Source organism: Kogia breviceps, chromosome 10 (genome assembly GCF_026419965.1).
Source record: "Kogia breviceps isolate mKogBre1 chromosome 10, mKogBre1 haplotype 1, whole genome shotgun sequence".
Classification (NCBI taxonomy): Eukaryota; Metazoa; Chordata; class Mammalia; order Artiodactyla; family Physeteridae; genus Kogia; species Kogia breviceps.
This window is the reverse complement of record NC_081319.1, coordinates 51,869,881-51,887,871: the sequence shown is the minus strand read 5'-3', so window position 1 is coordinate 51,887,871 and position 17,991 is coordinate 51,869,881. Positions and strand designations below refer to the sequence as shown.

Genomic DNA, 17,991 nt, shown 5'->3' with positions numbered 1-17,991 from the left:
ATTACACCGATCCATTCCCTACTGCCAGCCTCAGTAGATGTGTGTTTTTGTTTGACACATAAATCTGTGTGCTTGGCCTCACCTCTCCCATCTCCCTGTGGACTTTGGTTCATCAATTACCCCTTTCATTCCTTGGCCTCATTCTATCCCTCTCTGCTAGCTTTTGGACTGCTGCTTATAATTGAGCTCAAAATTCTCAGCCTGATAACAAAACCAAAGACCTCTCTATAAAAACTAACTCAAGAAGAAGTAGAAAACATTTGCAGGTCAATAACTAATAGAAGAAATTGAAGAAACCATTAAAGAAAAAAATAAGTGATGATCATTAATGATAGTAACTACATTTAATGGTAGTTAAACATTTAGCTATATTTAAGTGCCATGCTGAACACAATATAAATTATCTTATTTAATCCTCAATAACAATATGAGTTAGATATTAACACCATTTTACAGAAAAGGAAATTAAGGTTCAAAGAAGTAATGTTGTCCACTGTTAAACAGCTTTATGTATTTCACTTACTGTGAAAGAGCTGGAGTAGGACCCAAGTTTGTTGGATTCTCTTACCTGTATTTCTTCACTTGGTCCAGCCAATCTAATGAATACCTTAACACCTTTGTGTGTCTTTTGAACACAGAAAACAATAAATATCTTTCTAATTTTCTTAGGAAAACTAGCTTATTCTTCCAAAGCTATACTATACATAGATGCAAAAATCTTAAAATTTAACAAATTAAATCCAGGATCATTTAAAATGATTAATATTGTCTAACTTGAGTTTATTTTAGGCATATATGTATATAAATCACATACCTGTCCTATAACATAATAGGTCATTCCCATCAACATTCAAATATTTTCACTTGAAACCATACACACAGACTCACACTTAGATGCACAAAGCTCCCTGTTGACATACAAATACCCATCCTCTTTTCCTTGCCAGTGAGTCACTGTTCTTGCCGTTTTTACTTGTCATTCTCACTATACTCTGTAGAACTCACTTAGATCAGGCTTTTACTCCACCAAAATTGCTCTTGAAGATTACACTTGATGGTATCAAATTCAACGATCAATTTTCATTCTTTTCTTTTTGATTGAAGTATGAAGTACAGTTGTTTACAATGTTGTGTTACTTTCAGGTGTACAGCAAAGTGATTCAAATATATATATATATTTGAATAATACATTAATATATATTACACATATTAATAATATAATATATATAATTATCATTAGAATTATGTTACAATTATAATACAATAATTATTGTATATTAATTATATTATAATTATAATTATAAATAAAAATTATTATGATAATATAATATATTACATAATATGATATATGTAAATAATATATATAAATATATATTTGAATATATATTTATATTCTTTTTCATCAATTTTCAGTCTTACTAATCGCACTTGGCATGCTTGACCATTCCCTTCTTTTTGAAATATTTCCTTCACGTGGTTTCCAGGCCACCACTCTCTTAAGTCCTCCTGTGATTCTGGCTGCTCCTTCTGTCTACTTGGCTGGCTCCTCTTCATCATCTTCCTGAGCTCTAAACATTAGAAGGGCCCTGGCTCAGGTATTAGAGTTCCTCTGTTCTCTACCTCATGATCTCATCCAGTCCTGGTTTTTTCATTTTTACTTTTTAAATTAATTTTGTTTCATTGAAGTAATATGTACATATTTAGAAAAGTCAAATAGTACTTGTGAGATAATGGAAAATATATATATTGGCCTCTGCCCCCATTTCCTGACCCACAGCTCCTAAAACTGTTGTAATTTCCTAAGTGATAAGAACACTGGGAGTATCTCTTGTTTTATTATTTGTCTTTGATCCTGTCCTGACACAGGGCTCCTAAAACCCTTGCAAATTCCTAAGTGATAAGAGCCCCAGGAGCATCTTTTGTTCTATTGAGGTGACTCTGAGTGAGCTCCTGGCTGGCTCCTGAATGGGGGCTGGTCACCAGGATTAGAAGCTTGGAATTTCCAGCCACACCCCTCATCCCCCAGAGAGGAGAACATAGTTAAAAACAGAGTGTATAATTGATTATGCCTACATGAGGAAGCCTCCATAAAATCCTGATGGTATGGGATTCTGAGAGGTTCCAGGTTGGCAAACTCATGTGCACCTGAAGGGTGACATACTCCAATTCCATGGGGACAGAAGCCCCTGCGATCCAGACTCTCCCAGACCTCACCCTATATATCTCTTCATCTGGCTGTTCATCTGTTATCTTTTATCATATCCTTTAATAAACTGGTAAAAGTATTTCCCTGAGTTCTGTGAGTTGCTCTATCAAACTAGTCGAACCCAAGGAGTCTCTAATCTACAGCCAGTTGGTCCAAAGCACAGGTGACAACCTGGGCTTGCCCCTGGTGTCTGAAGTGTGGGGGGTAAGAACAGTCTTATGGGACTGAGCCCTTAATCTGTGGGATCTGACACTACCTCCAGGTAGCTAGTGCTAGACTTAAGTTGTAGGACATCCAGCTGGTGCTGGAGACTAGCTTTATATATATATTTTGCAACAGAGGTATTGAGATGTAATTTTTTTCTTATAACGTCCTTGTCAGATTTTTTTATGTGTTATTTTGATAGCATAGAGTGAATTGGTAAATATTCTCCCATTTTCTATTCTTTGAAAGAGTTTGCGTGACATTGGTGCTATTTCTTCCTTAAATGTTTTCAAAAATTTACTGTCATCTGGGGCTGGAGTTTTGTATGTGTGCAAATTCAATTTCTTTAATACATATAATACTATTCAAGTGTCCTATTTCTTGTGTGTTTTGGTAAGTCGTGTTTTTCAAGGAAGTTTTCTATTTTATCTAAAATTGAAATTTATAAGTTTAAAATAAACTGTTATCTTTTTAATAACTGTAGGATCCTTAGTGGTATTCATTTTCTGAATATAGTTATAATATTTGGTCAAATCAACATGCAGTGTTTATATTATTATATATATGCAAATGTAACTCTCACCAGACTGTTGTAGTGCTTTATGATTTGGTTTTTAACATATCTTCCAGTTTATCTGCTCGTAAACTCATTCACTTAACAAATTTGGTTATAGTATTTTTCTCTTGTCAAATTCTATTTGGTTCTTTTATAAGTGTAGTATGTCACTATTTATAGTTTCCAGTTTCCTGTTGAAATTTTCCAACGTGGCTTGTGCATCCTTTAGCATAGGAAGTGCCCTTGTTTTACTATTTGTGTTTGATAATTCCAAGATTTCAAGGCCTCCAGGGCTGTGTCTGATGTCAGTTATTTCTGCTGGTTCTTGTTCATTTTATCTTGGCTCCTCACGTGTTTAGTTATATTTGATTGTGTGTTGAACAATGTATTTCAAAAACTAGTTATAGGGCTTCCCTAGTGGCACAGTGGTTAAAAGTCCACCTGCCGATGCAGGGGACACGGGTTCGTGCCCCGGTCCGGGAAGATCCCACATGCCGCGGAGCGGCTGGGCCCGTGAGCCATGGCTGCTGAGCCTGAGCATCCGGAGCCTGTGCTCCGCAAAGGGAGAGGCCACAGCAGTGAGAGGCCCGCGTACCGCAAAAAAAAAAAAAAAAAAAAATTAGTTAGAAATAAGACTCAGGATGATGTTATCTCGCACCAGAGAGGATTTCTATTTGCTTCTGCCACGCTACTGGGACCACTAGTAATCTAGGATCACTTTAATCTGATTTCAAAGTCTTAGATTTGGGGCCCACCTCATCATTCAAAGCTGGTGACAATCTGTGTGAAAGCTGGTTTACTGTCAACTTACTCTGACTTCTAGGGTGCAGTACTTTGAGATCCTAATCCAAAGCAGGAGACTGTTTACCAGAGTACCCCACCCTCAGTGGGCTCCGAACTCTGATTTGTATCCTCTAGTTCTGGGAAGCTTTCAAAAGTGTCACAACTCAGCCACCCCTTTAGACTGGCAAATTCCCAGGATGTAAGCAACCTGAATACTATGTTCACCTTCCAGATTCCATCCTCTCCTGCATCCTACTGTAACCGAGCAGGACCCTACGGGGCCTTCCCAGGACAGGACCCCACCCCCAACATGTCTTCCCCCTGCCTTTTGTCTGTAAAAAAAAAAAACTTTAGTCAAAGAATAAATGTAATCAGAGAAGTGAGAAAATGCAGAAAGAAAGGGAAAGTCAAACAAGACGAAATAATAATAGTTTAGCCGTTAAACAAAGTCAAGCACCTCTAGTTCCTCCTCAAGGGCTATAGAGAATATTCTGAGCCATGTCCTTTGAGTTGTTTTGTAGATACTGAAATCCTGACCAGGTGGAAGAAGTGAACTGTATGCTGCCCAGAAGTACAGAGACCTCAGACCTGTTGGAACCAGAAGGTTGATGATGTTGACCCCCGGTGACCTCACCACCAACCAATCAGAAGAACATCCATGAGCTGATCATACACCCCCAGCCCCCAACCCACCCTGTCTTTAAAAACCTTCCCCTGAAAGCCTTTGGGGAGTTCAAGTCTTTTAAGCACTAGCTGCCATGGACTCCTTGCTTGGTGCCCTGCAATAAAAACTACGCTCTCCTTCACCACAACCCTGTGTCAGTAGATTGGCTTTACTGTGCCAGGGCAAGCAGACCCACATTGAGTTGGGTAACACTACCTCAGAATGTTGTTAGCTCATTAGTGCCTTAAGAAGTTTAATTTAAATATTCTATGCAGATGTTTTATTTGTCTTTGGTGGTAGGGTTGATCTGAATAAACTAGTTCTGCTATTAACTATACTTAAGTCTTTATTTGGTTTCCTTTCTCAGTTTTTTCTTGGATATGTTAATTGCCTTGAAATGTATTAGTTCCAATCTTTTGGGAAATGTTTCCTCTGTAAATCTCCTTTTCTTGTCTCTGTTGGTTGCTCTCTAGGTGTTTTGTACAACCATAATCCTAGGACTTTCTTCTGATGTCAGTCTTGGAATTCCCTTTGTTTTTCTCCTGGGCTAGATTCCCTGGGTCCTTGATCTGTATTTTACATTTAGATTTATTCCCTGTTTGGTGAAGCAGATCCTCTAGAAGTTTCATCAAGTTAAAAGTAAGTTACAGGGCTTCCCTGGTGGCACAGTGGCTAAGAAACTGCCTGCCAATGCAGGGGACACAGGTTTGAACCCTGGTCCGGGATGATCCCACATGCCGTGGAGCAACTAAGCCCGTGTGCCACAATTACTGAGCCTGTGCTCTAGAGCCCGGGAACCACAACTACTGAGCTCGCGTGTCACAACTACGGAAGCCTGTGTGCCTAGAGACTGTGCTCTTCAACAAAAGAAGCCACAATAAGCCCGTGCACCGCAATGAAGAGTAATCCCTGCTTGCCGCAACTAGAGAAAAGCCCGTGCGAAGTGACAGACCCAACACAGCCAAAAATAAAATATATAAAATAAAATAAATTTTTTTAAAAAAAGGTAAGTTACAATGGCAGAACCATGGTGAGGATCCCACTTATATGTGGAATCTAAATGCTGCTCTTCACAACATGTCCTTTAGTACAGGAGTTTGAAGGTTGATAGGAGAGGGTCAGCAAATTTTCCCAAAGCCTAAGGAGTCTTCTGGGAAGGAAGTTATTGAGATCCTGACCACTTTCTTTGGATCAGTGTTAATACATCACCTCTGATGCACTGCAGCATCCCTGACCTGAGATGGCAGCAAAAAGCACCAAGGTTTACCCAGGAAATATTCACCACGAAGGAGAGGGAAGCCTGGGCTGCTTACCTGTGCTTAACATTGATGGTTCTGAGAACAGGTTTCTAGCTCAGCCCTTATAAATTTCCCTCTAGCACCACAGGTGTGCCCTAGGAAAAAGAGTCCTTCAAGTTTGTAACCTCAGACTATCAGAGCACTCAAGTTTTAATAGCGCCATCTTGTGAACAGTCCTGATATAGCAAATCTTCTGTGTTTCAATAGTGACACATTGTGGGGCAGAGGTAGGAGAGACTGGGGTCTGTGTGAACTGCAGCAGTTTTCCATCTTTTAGTCTTTCATTTTTCATCTCTCATTTTTTTCACTTTTTCCCAGCCTTATTGAAATATAATGACAAATAAAATTGTATTTTTTTTTTTTTTTTTTGCGGTACGCGGGTCTCTCACTGTTGTGGCCTCTCCTGTTGCGGAGCACAGGCTCCGGACGCGCAGGCTTAGGGGCCATGGCTCACGGGCCTAGCTACTCCGCGGCATGTGGGATCTTCCCGGACCACTGTGCCACCAGGGAAGCCCTTGTAATATTTTTTGTGTGTGGTACGCGGGCCTCTCACTGTTGTGGCCTCTCCTGTTGCGGAGCACAGGCTCCGGACGCGCAGGCTCAGCGGCCATGGCTCAGGGGCCCAGCCGCTCCGCGGCATGTGGGATCTTCCCGGACCAGGGCACGAACCCGTGTCCCCTGCATCGGCAGGCGGATTCTCAACCACTGCGCCACCAGGGAAGCCCCCTTGTAATATTTTTAAAGTGTACCTACACACTGTGAAAAGTTTCTCACCATCACGTTAATGAACACAGTCATCCTTATTTTGGGGGGGGGGCGGTGAACACCTAAGTTCTACTCTCTTGGCCTATTACAATCATACAATACTGTATTATTAACTACAGTCACCATGCTTCACATTAGATCCTTAGGCCTTATTCACCTTATAACTGAAAGTTTGTATCCTTTACCAACCTCTCCCTATTGTTCCCATCTCTCCTGGCAACCACCATTCTACTCTCTGTTTCTATGAGCTCAACTCTTGTTAAAATTTTTTTTTTGATTCCACATGTTAGTGGTACCATGCAGTACTTGTTTTTGTCTGGCTTATTTCACTTAGCAAAATGCCCTCCAGATTCATTCATGTTGTAGCAAATGGCGGAATTACCTTCTTTCTTAATGTATATATATATACACACACGTGTTACATATAAAATGGAATATTATTCGTATATATTATACATAATATTTTCTTTATCCATTCATCCACCAGCAGAAACTTAGCTTGTTTCCATACCTTGACTCTTGTGAATAATGTTGCAATGAACATGGGAGTACAGATATCTCTTTGAGATGATGATCTCATTTACTTTGAATATATATATCCAGAAGTAGGATTGCTGGGCCAGATGGTAGTTCCATTTTTAATTTCTTGAGGAACCTCCATATTGTTTTCCTAAGCAGCTGCACCAGTTTACTTTCCCATCAACAGTGTACAAAGGTTTTTTTGTCTCCACATTCTTGCCAGCATTTGTTATCTCTTATCTTTTTTACAATGGCCATTCTAACAAGTGTGAGGTGATATCTCATTGTCGTTTTGATTTGCATTTTCCTGATGATTAGTGAGCATATTTTCAGACACTTGTTGGCCATTTGTACGTCTTCTTTGGAAAAAATGTCTATTGAGGTCCTTTACCCATTTTAAAATTGGGTTATTTGTTTTTATGTTTGAGTTTCTTATACACTTTGGATACTAAACCCTTATTGGATGAGTGGTTTGCAAATATTTTCTGCCACTCCATAGGTTGCTGCTTCATTTGGTTGATGGTTTCCTTTCCTGTGAGGAAGTTTTTAGTATAATGTAGCTCTACTTGTTTACTTTTGCTTTTGTTGCCTTTGCTTTAGATGTCAATTTCAAAAAAAAAAAAAATCACTGTCAAGACCAAGGTTAAGGAGTTTACTCCCTATGTTTTATTCTAGGAGTTTTATAGTTTTATGCCTTACACTCAAGACTTTAATCCATTTTTGAGTTGATGTTTGTGTACAGTGTAAAACATGGATTTAGTTTTGTTCTTTTGCATGTGGATATACAGTTTTCCCAACACCACTTAATGAAAAGACTATTCTTTCCCTATTGTATATTCTCATCTCCTTTGTCACAGATTAATTGACCATATATGCATGGGCTTATTTCTGGGCTCTATTCTGTTCCACTGATCTGTGTGTATGTTTTTATGCCAATACCATAATATTTTGATTACTATAGCTTTGCAATATAGTTTGAAATCAGGAAGTGTGTTATACCTCCAGCTTTGTTCTTCTTTCTCAAGACTGCTTAGCTATTCAGGGTCTTTTGTGGTTCCATACAAATTTTAGGATTTTCTATTTCTATTTTCTATTTCTGTGAAAAATGCCATTGGAATTCTGATAGGAATTGCACTGAATCCATAGCTCACTTTGGGCAGTATGGACATTTTAACAATATTCATTCTTCTTACCCCTGAACACTGAGCTATCTTTCCATTTATTTGTGTCTTCCTAAATTTCTTTTATCAATGTTTAATAGTTTTTAGTGTACAGGGCTTTCATCTCCTTCATTAAATTTATTTCCTAAGTATTTGTTTTTGATTCTATTGTAAACTGGGATTGTTTTCTTAGTCCATAGTTCATTGTTAGTGTATAGGAATGCAACTGATTTTTATATATTGATTTTGTATTTTGAAACTTTACTGAATTCATCCATCTTTCATTATTAAAGCCAGTTATAAGCAAGATTAAGACTTTGGACTCTCTTCCTGAGTCTACTATGGAAGGACACATACAGTACACATAATGCACTGTGTACACCTGTTCTTCACGTATATTATTAAAGCCTACAGCACCAGATATTCCCACCCATGAACTAAGCAGGTCCAACCCTGCTTAGCTTCTGAGATCAGGTGCATTCAGGGTGGCATGGCATAGACACACCAGTTTAATTTCAATGTTAAAAACAGATATGTATACCAAAAGGCAAATGACAAAATGGCAATGCAAAATATATGACAAAAGAATGATTTTATTAATAAACAAAGAATACTTTTTAAGTCAATAAAGAAAAAGATGAGTAATCCAATAAAAAAATGGACAAAGGATAAAAATAAGTATCTAAAAGAAGAAAAAAAACCACTTAGTTTTAATTTTACTTATTAAATATTAAGACTAAAAGCATAATGAGATGCTACTTTTCATCTAACAGGTTAATAAATATTTAAAAGTAGGATAAAGTGTAGTGTTAGTGATGGTGTGAAGAAACTCTCACAAACTGCTAGTGGAAATAAACATTAATGTAAAATTTTGGAAGGTAATTGACTAACATATATCCACATTTAAAATGTACATACCCTGTAATCTAGTAATTCCATTGTTAAGAATTCAGGAATATTTTCCAATTATTTTTTGTTTACATATCGCTTTGGATGCATTTATTTGTAAGTAACAGAAATCCAACTTAAACAACAATGGGGGTTTACTAGGCCCTGAACATAAATCCCAGACACAAGGTGGGCTGAGCTCTGGTTTGATTCAGCATCTCAGTGATATCTTTGTTGACCCAGTTTCTTTCTAGCTCTCCTCTCTGACTTCTGGCATGTCAATTTCATCCGAAGCCTAATTCTCCATCAAGGTCATAAGATGGTTGTCAACAACTTCCAAGGTATAGTGGACATATGCATGCTTAATGGCTGCAAGGCACCTTTGAAACCTTTCCTGGGGTTGTGGGGAAGTTCTCCATCTTATGAGTCCTTACTTCACCAATGTGGAATTCAGAAATTGTTTCCCAAACTCTCCTGTAGCTCTGCCAGTATGTTCAAATGGTTCTTGGTGACAAAAAGTTGCAAAAACCATGTAGAGACTCTCTGGCAGAGGTGACAGTACTACCTTCAGAAGCAGCAGTGGTGGGGGTTCAGTCCCCCCAAGGGCCCCACATTATCTGCTAGCGGGGTAGTCGCGCTCAGTGGGGAAGCAGTGGTGTTTTCCCTGGAGCAACAGGATATATTCTGCCGTGTGTCCTATAATTCTCTGGCTTTCCCAGAGATTCTGTGAAGTACCTGATATCCTTTAATAAATTATCTTGCTGCTTAAACTATCCATAGTTCATTTCTATTGCACACAAGAAAGAAATCTGATGTACAGAAACATGTTTCCTCATTCACATCTAGGGAAAGAAAGGTCACTTTCAGAAATTCTCTCAAAATAGCAAAGAAATTCCCTTCTCAGAGACCTCTGGCAAACCTCTTTCATACCTCAATAGCTAGAATTGGGTCATTTTTTTTTTTAATTGCTGAGGCTTGAGGATGGGATTATACTAATGATCTAAGGCCTGAGACACATCCTTATCTGTTAAGGTTTAAGACAAAGGACAAAGAAAAAAAAAAGGACAAAGAGACAGGTGAGGATACCCAGGTGAGGATTAGGATACTTAGAGAAGGGTGAATGGGTGAAGGTATACGGGAGGTAGGAAGACCTCAAAGTCTACCGGACAGAGTACAGTGGTCCCTCAGTATCCATGGAAGATTGGTTGCAGGACTCCCATGGATATCAAAACCCACAGATGCTCAAGTCCCTTACATACAATGGTGTAGTATTTACATATATCCTATGCACAACCTATCACAGACTTTAAATCATCTCTAGATTATTTATAATACCTAATACAATGTAAATGCTATGTAAATAGTTACCATCATGGTAAATTCAAGTTTTGCTTTTGGGAATTTTCTGGAAGTTCTTTTCCAAATGTTTTCAGTCTACTATTGGTTGAATCCATAGATGGGGAATGCACAGATACAGAGGGCTGACTGCATGACTGCATGATTCTGAAGAGTGACTCTCACCCTCAGTACAATTGACATTTTGGGCAGGATGCATTTTTGTCATGTAGGACTGTCTTGTGTATTGTAGGTAACATCCCTGGCCTTTACCCACTATACACCAGTAGCACCCCCCACAACCCCCAAGTTGTGACAACCAAAAATGTCTCCAGACATTGCTAAATGTCTCCTGGGGGGCAAAATTACGTGAAGTTGGAACCACAGGGCTAGATGAATACCCTGGGGGTATGGTGTGGTGGGTAAGGGCAGTGGAGTCCTCTCATACTCCCAAATTAGGGTGGGGAACTTCGACTATTCAGATCCTACAAAATACAAGGTAGGTGAACAAACTCACTGCTACTGGGAGTTGTAGATGAGATTCTTTTTGTTTCTACGAAAGGTGTTGCAGGTGGCTGTTGAATCACCATTTCCCAAAAACAAATATTATTTTTCATAGAGAATACAGCCTAACTGCAAAGTGGAAAATATATACTTTCTCAACTGCCCTATAATTTGCATGGCCACATCCCTCATAATGAGGCATTACAAATTATTCAGAGAGGACATTATTCATCTATCTTGCCTCCAGATGTATCCTCTTTGCATCACCCCTGAGTGATATTCGTTTTAATTCTCTTAGCTACTCAAACATTTGGCCAAAAGATTTGAAATTATTAGTTCAAAATTTAATCTTGTAGTTTCTCTTTTGTGATGGTGGTTGCTGTGTTGATACATAGACATTTTGGGTTACCCAACACATAGATATTAAAAACCTATAACTGTAGATTTAGTTACATTTTTTTTTTCTGGACAATTTTATCCTTTAGCATTATGAAGTGTTCTTAATCATATTCATATCCTTTTGGCTTGAACTGTCTGATATCAAGATGATAACCTCTGTATTCTTATTGTTTCTAGGTGTCTGGCATATCTCTGTCTATTTCTATTTATCCTTTCTGAATCACCTTGTTTAGGTGTACTGCTTATATGTGCCATGTTGGGGTATCAGTTAGCTTTTGCAGCATAACAAACTGTGACAAAACTTAGTGGCTTAAAACAAGAGCCATTTATTTAGCTCATGATTCTGTGGGTTGGTTGGGCATTTGTGGTCTAGGCTGGCTCAGCAAAACTCTTGGGCTTGCTCATGTAACTAACATCAGCCGGGGGTTGGCTGGTGGCTGAATGATCTACAATAGCCTAATTCTCCTGTCTACTAATTAGTAGACTATTGGCTGAGGATAGGGGGATGACTGGGCCATCTTTCATAATCCAGCAGGCTAGTCTGTACAGAGAGATCACAGGGTTTCAAGTGCAGCAAGAAGGAACGAGCTCTGATGGCTGAAGTGTCGGCTTGCATCACGATTGCTAATGCCCCATTGGCCGAAGCAACTTACATCAACAGCCCAGACTTAAGGGTGGTCAAACAGACTCCAGTTCTTGATGAGAGGATCTACAACATCACAACGCAAAGTCACAGACGAAGGGAGAAGAATTTGTAGCCAATTTTACAATCTATCACATTTGGGTTTTCCTTTTTGATTCAATTTAAAAGTCTGTTAGGTTTGATCTCAATTTGTTATATCATTCTGTGCTGTATTTATTGTGTTGCTATTTTTATTATGTTTTTGTCTGTGTGGCCTGTTTGCTCTTTTAAATTTTCTTTTGGTTTTAGGAAAGTTTATATTTTTGTTTCAGTGGTTATCTTTATAGTAATGCCTTTTAGAAAATTATTTGGTCCCCTTTTTCTTTACTTCCTTATGCTATCTGATTTGTCAGCTTTAAATATTTGTTGATATCATTTAGATAATATCTTTTGACTCCCATCTATTAACTATTCACCAATCAAGTTACTTATTTTACTTTTTCCTGTCTGATGTTTGCAATGTACTCTGAAATGGATCCAAAAAAGTAAGGCAGATTAATGGGTGGATGGATAGAGGGATGATTAGATAGAGAGAGGTGTGATAAAGATAGATATGTGTGATAGTAAAATGTTAATGTTAGAATCTAAGTGGGTGGGTATGTAGGTGTTCACTGTAAAATTCTATGCTGTGTTTGAAATTTACAAAATTAAAACGTTGAGAGAAAAAGAACATAGGAGCCAGCCTAAAGGTGCTTCCATCGGCCACCTCCTGGACAAGGTAGAGCATCAAAATAAATGATAGCAGTGGATTATAATCTACTGAATAAAAATCCATGAGTCTGTGCTGATATAAATAAATATGTAAATGAATAAATTAACAAATGGGACAGAAAGGAAAAGTTTTCCTTATAGAATAATGCCTACTAATAAATATAGGAGAAATGATGGATTAGAAAATCACCATTTTGCCACTATCATAGCAATAATAGTGTCAGGTGAGAATCATCAAAGGATGCTAAAACTAGTAAAAAAAAGTTTAATGAGGAACAACACATTAATATAGTCTCAAAGTATATTCCCACAAATTATTTATTAATTACAAAGAGAAAATAGTAATTTTTCAAACCACAAGGATTTACTATATAGTACAGGGAACTATATTCAATGTCTTGTAATAACTGTATTCAATGTCTTGTATAATGGAAAAGAATTGAAAAAAAGAATATCTATCTATCTATCTATCTATCCGAATTACTTTGTTGTACACTTGAAACTAACAAAATATTGTAAATCAACTATACTTCAATAAAAAATTTTTAAAAATAGGAATTTTTCTAGAAAGAAACCTGGTGGACACAACCTTAAACAATTAGTGTTTATTATGACTGTAAACACCAAGGGATGCACAATGATTTTATTTCCTTTGCTTTTCTTAGTGTCACAGACTTTTGTTCTTCTTTGTAATAACTCTTAGTTTTTTTTTTTGTTTTGTTTTGTTTTTTTTTTCAGTACGCGGGCCTCTCACTGTTGTGGCCTCTCCCGTTGCGGAGCACAGGCTCCGGACGCTCAGGCTCAGCGGCCATGGCTCACGGGCCCAGCCGCTCCGCGGCATGTGGGATCCTCCCGGACCGGGGCACGAACCCGTGTCCCCCGCATCGGCAGGCGGATTCTCAACCACTGCGCCACCAGGGAAGCCCAATAACTCTTAGTTTTTTCTGAAAGCTCCATCACATCAGGTATTCTATCTAATTCCCCTAATCTTTCTTTTTGTATTTTTTTGGCCACACCACGTGGCATGCAGTATTTTAGTTCCCCGACCAGGGACTGAACCCATGCCCCCTGCAGTGAAAGCGTGGAGTCTTAACGACTGGACAGCCAGGGAAGTCTTTTCTCTATGGGACCTTCCTTCTGCAGCCCTTCATCTTCCTGTTTTAATCTGGTCTGGCTACTCTGCTGCACAGCTACCACTGTAGGGCTTACTTCCTGTCCTAGACCCCATCCTATAAACCATCTCCTGAACTATCTTCTATGAGTGTGGAACTAAGAACTTTATAAATATATATAATAGATTGATATATTGGTTACAGAATTCTCCTGATTTAAATTTTGCTTGGCACACAGTGGAACCTGAAGAGATACTTGCTGAATAACTTAGTTTGGCCATCCACATGTTATTGATACTTTCCTTTGTACCATGAAGCTTATGGGGAGGGTTTGGTTTTTAATATATGATCATAAATATTAAATAAGTAAAGATAAATGAAATCACACATGTCTGTGTACATGCATAATTTTCTTACAAGGAAACTCAAGTATGTTTAATATGAGGAAATACCAATAACCATTTACTTACTGCTCCCTGAATCTGAAACAGAGAGCTAGTGTATGCCTGAGGGAACAGACAAAAGAAACCTCGTGTAACTCTAAAAGCAAATTAACAAAAGCAAGGGTGAGAGGGTGAGGGAGCTCTTCTTCAACTTTGGATACTACTTAAACACATACTGGATTTTGTTGAAAACAGGAGAAACATGCCCTCAAACGTCGAGATACACAGAAGATAATATGCACAACTGTCCAGAATGATTTCTACTCTGTAAAGCAATTCTTTCAAAATAATGCTGATATTTATTCTCAGAAGTTATCTTACCCAAGTAAAACAACTCCTGTCTAAGAGACACTGGTGGCAAAGGGCAGATTATTTAAATAGCTGTGAATGGTATTAGAGAACTGGCAGCTGGTGGAAATATGATCATTAGTATATCATATGATGAGAATGGGCTTGCACAGGGAATAATTCTACATAAAAAATTCTACATAAAAAGCTTAATAAAGCAGCCGCATGGCACAGGGAGATCAGCTAGGTGGTTTGTGACCACCTAGAGAGGTGGGATAGGGAGGGTGGGAGGGAGGGAGACGCAAGAGGGAAGAGATATGGGAACATATGTATATGTATAACTGATTCACTTTGTTGTAAAGCAGAAACTAACACACCATTGTAAAGCAATTATACTCCAATAAAGATGTTAAAAGAAAAAGCTTAATAGTTTCCCTATTTCTCTTAAAAAAAATTTGAGGCCATGTGGACCTCAAAATTTACACACCCATAAGTGGAAAATGGGTAATCTTCTCTTCTTGCATTTTTAATTTTTTAGAAATATGCAAATAGATTAAGGAGACAAATTGTTCTCAAGCATGTTATATGTTGCAAAAAACTGAGTGCCCTGCCCCACACCATTCCCCTTTCCATACCATACACATGATGTGTCTCCCAGGTGACATGTGGCAGTTGGAATCTTAGTTCTCTGACTAGAGATCGAACCCTTCACCCCCTGCAGTGGAAGCACTGGACCACCAGGGAAGTCCTCTCCATCCTTAATGTTATCGATTTCAGCAAGTCTATTTGAACTCTTCTACTCCATGCCTCCTTTCCTGTAGGTCCTCCCCCATGACCCCCCCCCCCAACACCCTTAAGTTTACCCTGAGAGAGTGGAGTAGGGGAGTGAAGACACCTCATTTACCTTTTGCCCTTCACTTTCTCTCTTAGACTCTTCCTCTTAGCATCCAAAAGGGCTTTTTCTTGCATTGCAGGGACTTTCCTTACATCAAATCCTTGTACTATTTACCCTCTCATTTACTGTAAAAACTCTTTGTTACAGTCTTCTGGGCTTGGCTTTGATAAACTTCTTTTCTCCTCAACAAGGCTTCGCTCCTCCCCCAAATCACAAGTGCTTACTTTCAGGCTACTGTCTCAACATGGACTTGAAAAGCTCTATTTTGAAACTCAAAGCTGTTTTCAGCAGGGTTCTGTCCATCCAGAGAGGTTTATTTCCATTGGTTCAATCAGTGGGGGTAATGATGGGCTCACCGGAACCAGGGATTATCAGGGAGGAAAAAATCTATTGATTTAATATTCCCCAAAACGTTACACTGTGGATACACTCTAAGAACACATTTTATGAAGTTTCATTACACAGATGGAATATCAATGTTACCATAAGCGAGTTTGGAAACTGTGAAATGTATCTTTGGAAAGCATCACTAGGGCTCCCTAACATCCAGTTCTCCCTTCCCTCCTGGGCATACAGAAGACCACCCTTCCTGATCCCATTCCAGTCTGATGGAGCCATGTGAGAAGTTCTAGACAGTGAAAGGTAATGAAAGTGAGAGGGCAGAGGCAGTGAACAGTTGCTATGTGATGCTACAGATTCCCTCTCCCCATTTGAAATTGGAGTCTCATGTTAAGACAAGCTACAAGATCAAACTTGTCTGAATGAGACACTGCTTGGAGGACAGCGACTCTGGACAGTTGCTTGTCCCACAGAAGACTTTACATGTGCAAGGAACAAATGTTTATTATGTTAAGATGCTGAGATTTTGAAATTTTTGATTATCATAACATGAGCTAGCCTACCCTTATATACCCTCCTTCTTTGGCCACTGGCCTAATGCCTATTTAATGAGGGTACCTGCTATTGAGGGGAAAGCTGTGTTATTTTGATAGTAGAAACCTTTCTATTTTTTTGCAAGCAGTGAAACTCATTGACTCATTCAAAAATATTTACTGAGTTGCCTACTAAGTGCCAAGTGCTAGAGACTTAACAGTATACAAAATAAACACAATTTTTGTCCTTAAGGAGTTTACATTCTAGTGAGAAAGTCAGAAAAAAAGTAATCAAGTAACAAAAAACTTGCTAGTTAGGATAAGTGTTATGAAGCAAATAAACAATGGCTGAGTTAGACATTAACAAGGAAGGAATCTACTTTAGACCGTGTTATGGGGAGGAGACATTTCTTCCGAGATATGAAGAAAGGGGTAAAGTATTTCAGGTCATATGAGGAAAGAAAGATCTTAGTGAGAGTTTGAGAAACTGAAACAAGATCAACATGATTGGGCAGTAATACATGAGGAACAAGTGGCAAAACATAAAGTTTGAGAGACATGCAGAGACAGATCATGTTTCATCAGATAAGATCACCTTAATCTTTTCTTGATCAATGCCACACTTAACCACATCTAAGTTCATTTCCTTTTTCCCTCCATCTGCCTCAACAAATGACACATCCCTCATCTTTCTGACAGTTAATCCCTTCTCTTTTACCCTCCCTGCTCTGGTTACCCTTTCCTCTCCTCTTTTCATGCACCTGGCTCCTTTGGTTATCCTCAGCTCTTCTGAATCTTCATTCTCTCCCCAGCAGATCAGTCCTGTCAGCCAACCTACAAAATACTATCTTCTGTCTTAAAAAAACACATAATCTGATATTATATTTCCTGACAGCTTTTGATCTATTTCTATTTCTTTGTGTTCCTTTCTAGGCCCAGAGGCTTAAAATTAATTTGTATGCTGACTGTTGATTCCCAAACAAGATCTCTTCTTGGAGCTCTAATCTCATATACCCAATTGTCAATTTAATGACTCCACTTGAATGCTTGGTATAAACACTTCCTATCCTCTGGGCCCATCAGTGGATTATCCATCAGTTTTTTTTTTTTTTTTTTTTTTGCGGTACGCGGGTCTCTCACTGTTGTGGCCTCTCTCGTCGTGGAGCACAGGCTCCAGACGCGCAGGCTCAGCGGCCATGGCCCACGCGCCTAGCCACTCTGCGGCATGTGGGACCTTCCCGGACCAGGGCACGAACCCGTGTCCCCTGCATCGGCAGGAGGACTCTCAACCACTGCGCCACCAGGGAAGCCCATTTAAAAAAAAAAAAAATGTCAGTAAATGATTCCACTGACAGCTCAGATGTTCAGGCCCCAAATCTGGGAGTCTGGCTTACTACTGCTAATGCTTGCTTTCATGATCCCTTGCCTGGATTTCTGAAATGGTTTCATGATTTGGCTCCGTGCTTCTACCTTGCCTTCCTCTAATACATTCTCTACATAGCACCTAGAGTGGCTAGTTTATTTATTTTAACCTGGAACACTTTAACTAAAATAAACTTTTAAAAATTTAAAAAACTGTGGCCAAATAAACTTTTGTAACAAAAGTAGTATATATTCTGTAAAAAATCACACAAAAAAGATAGGCAACAAATAAAGAAAATAATACATTTCCACTTCCAAAGATTACAACTGCTAATTCCTTAGGGT

The 17,991-nt window shown here is 38.8% G+C and overlaps 1 long non-coding RNA gene across 1 annotated transcript in view; it reads right to left on the bottom strand.

The window, feature by feature from the left end:
* The window catches only part of LOC136791994 (uncharacterized), a 75,533-nt gene that overhangs the window by 56,170 nt on the left and 1,372 nt on the right, over positions 1–17,991 (bottom strand). The window lies entirely within an intron of this gene.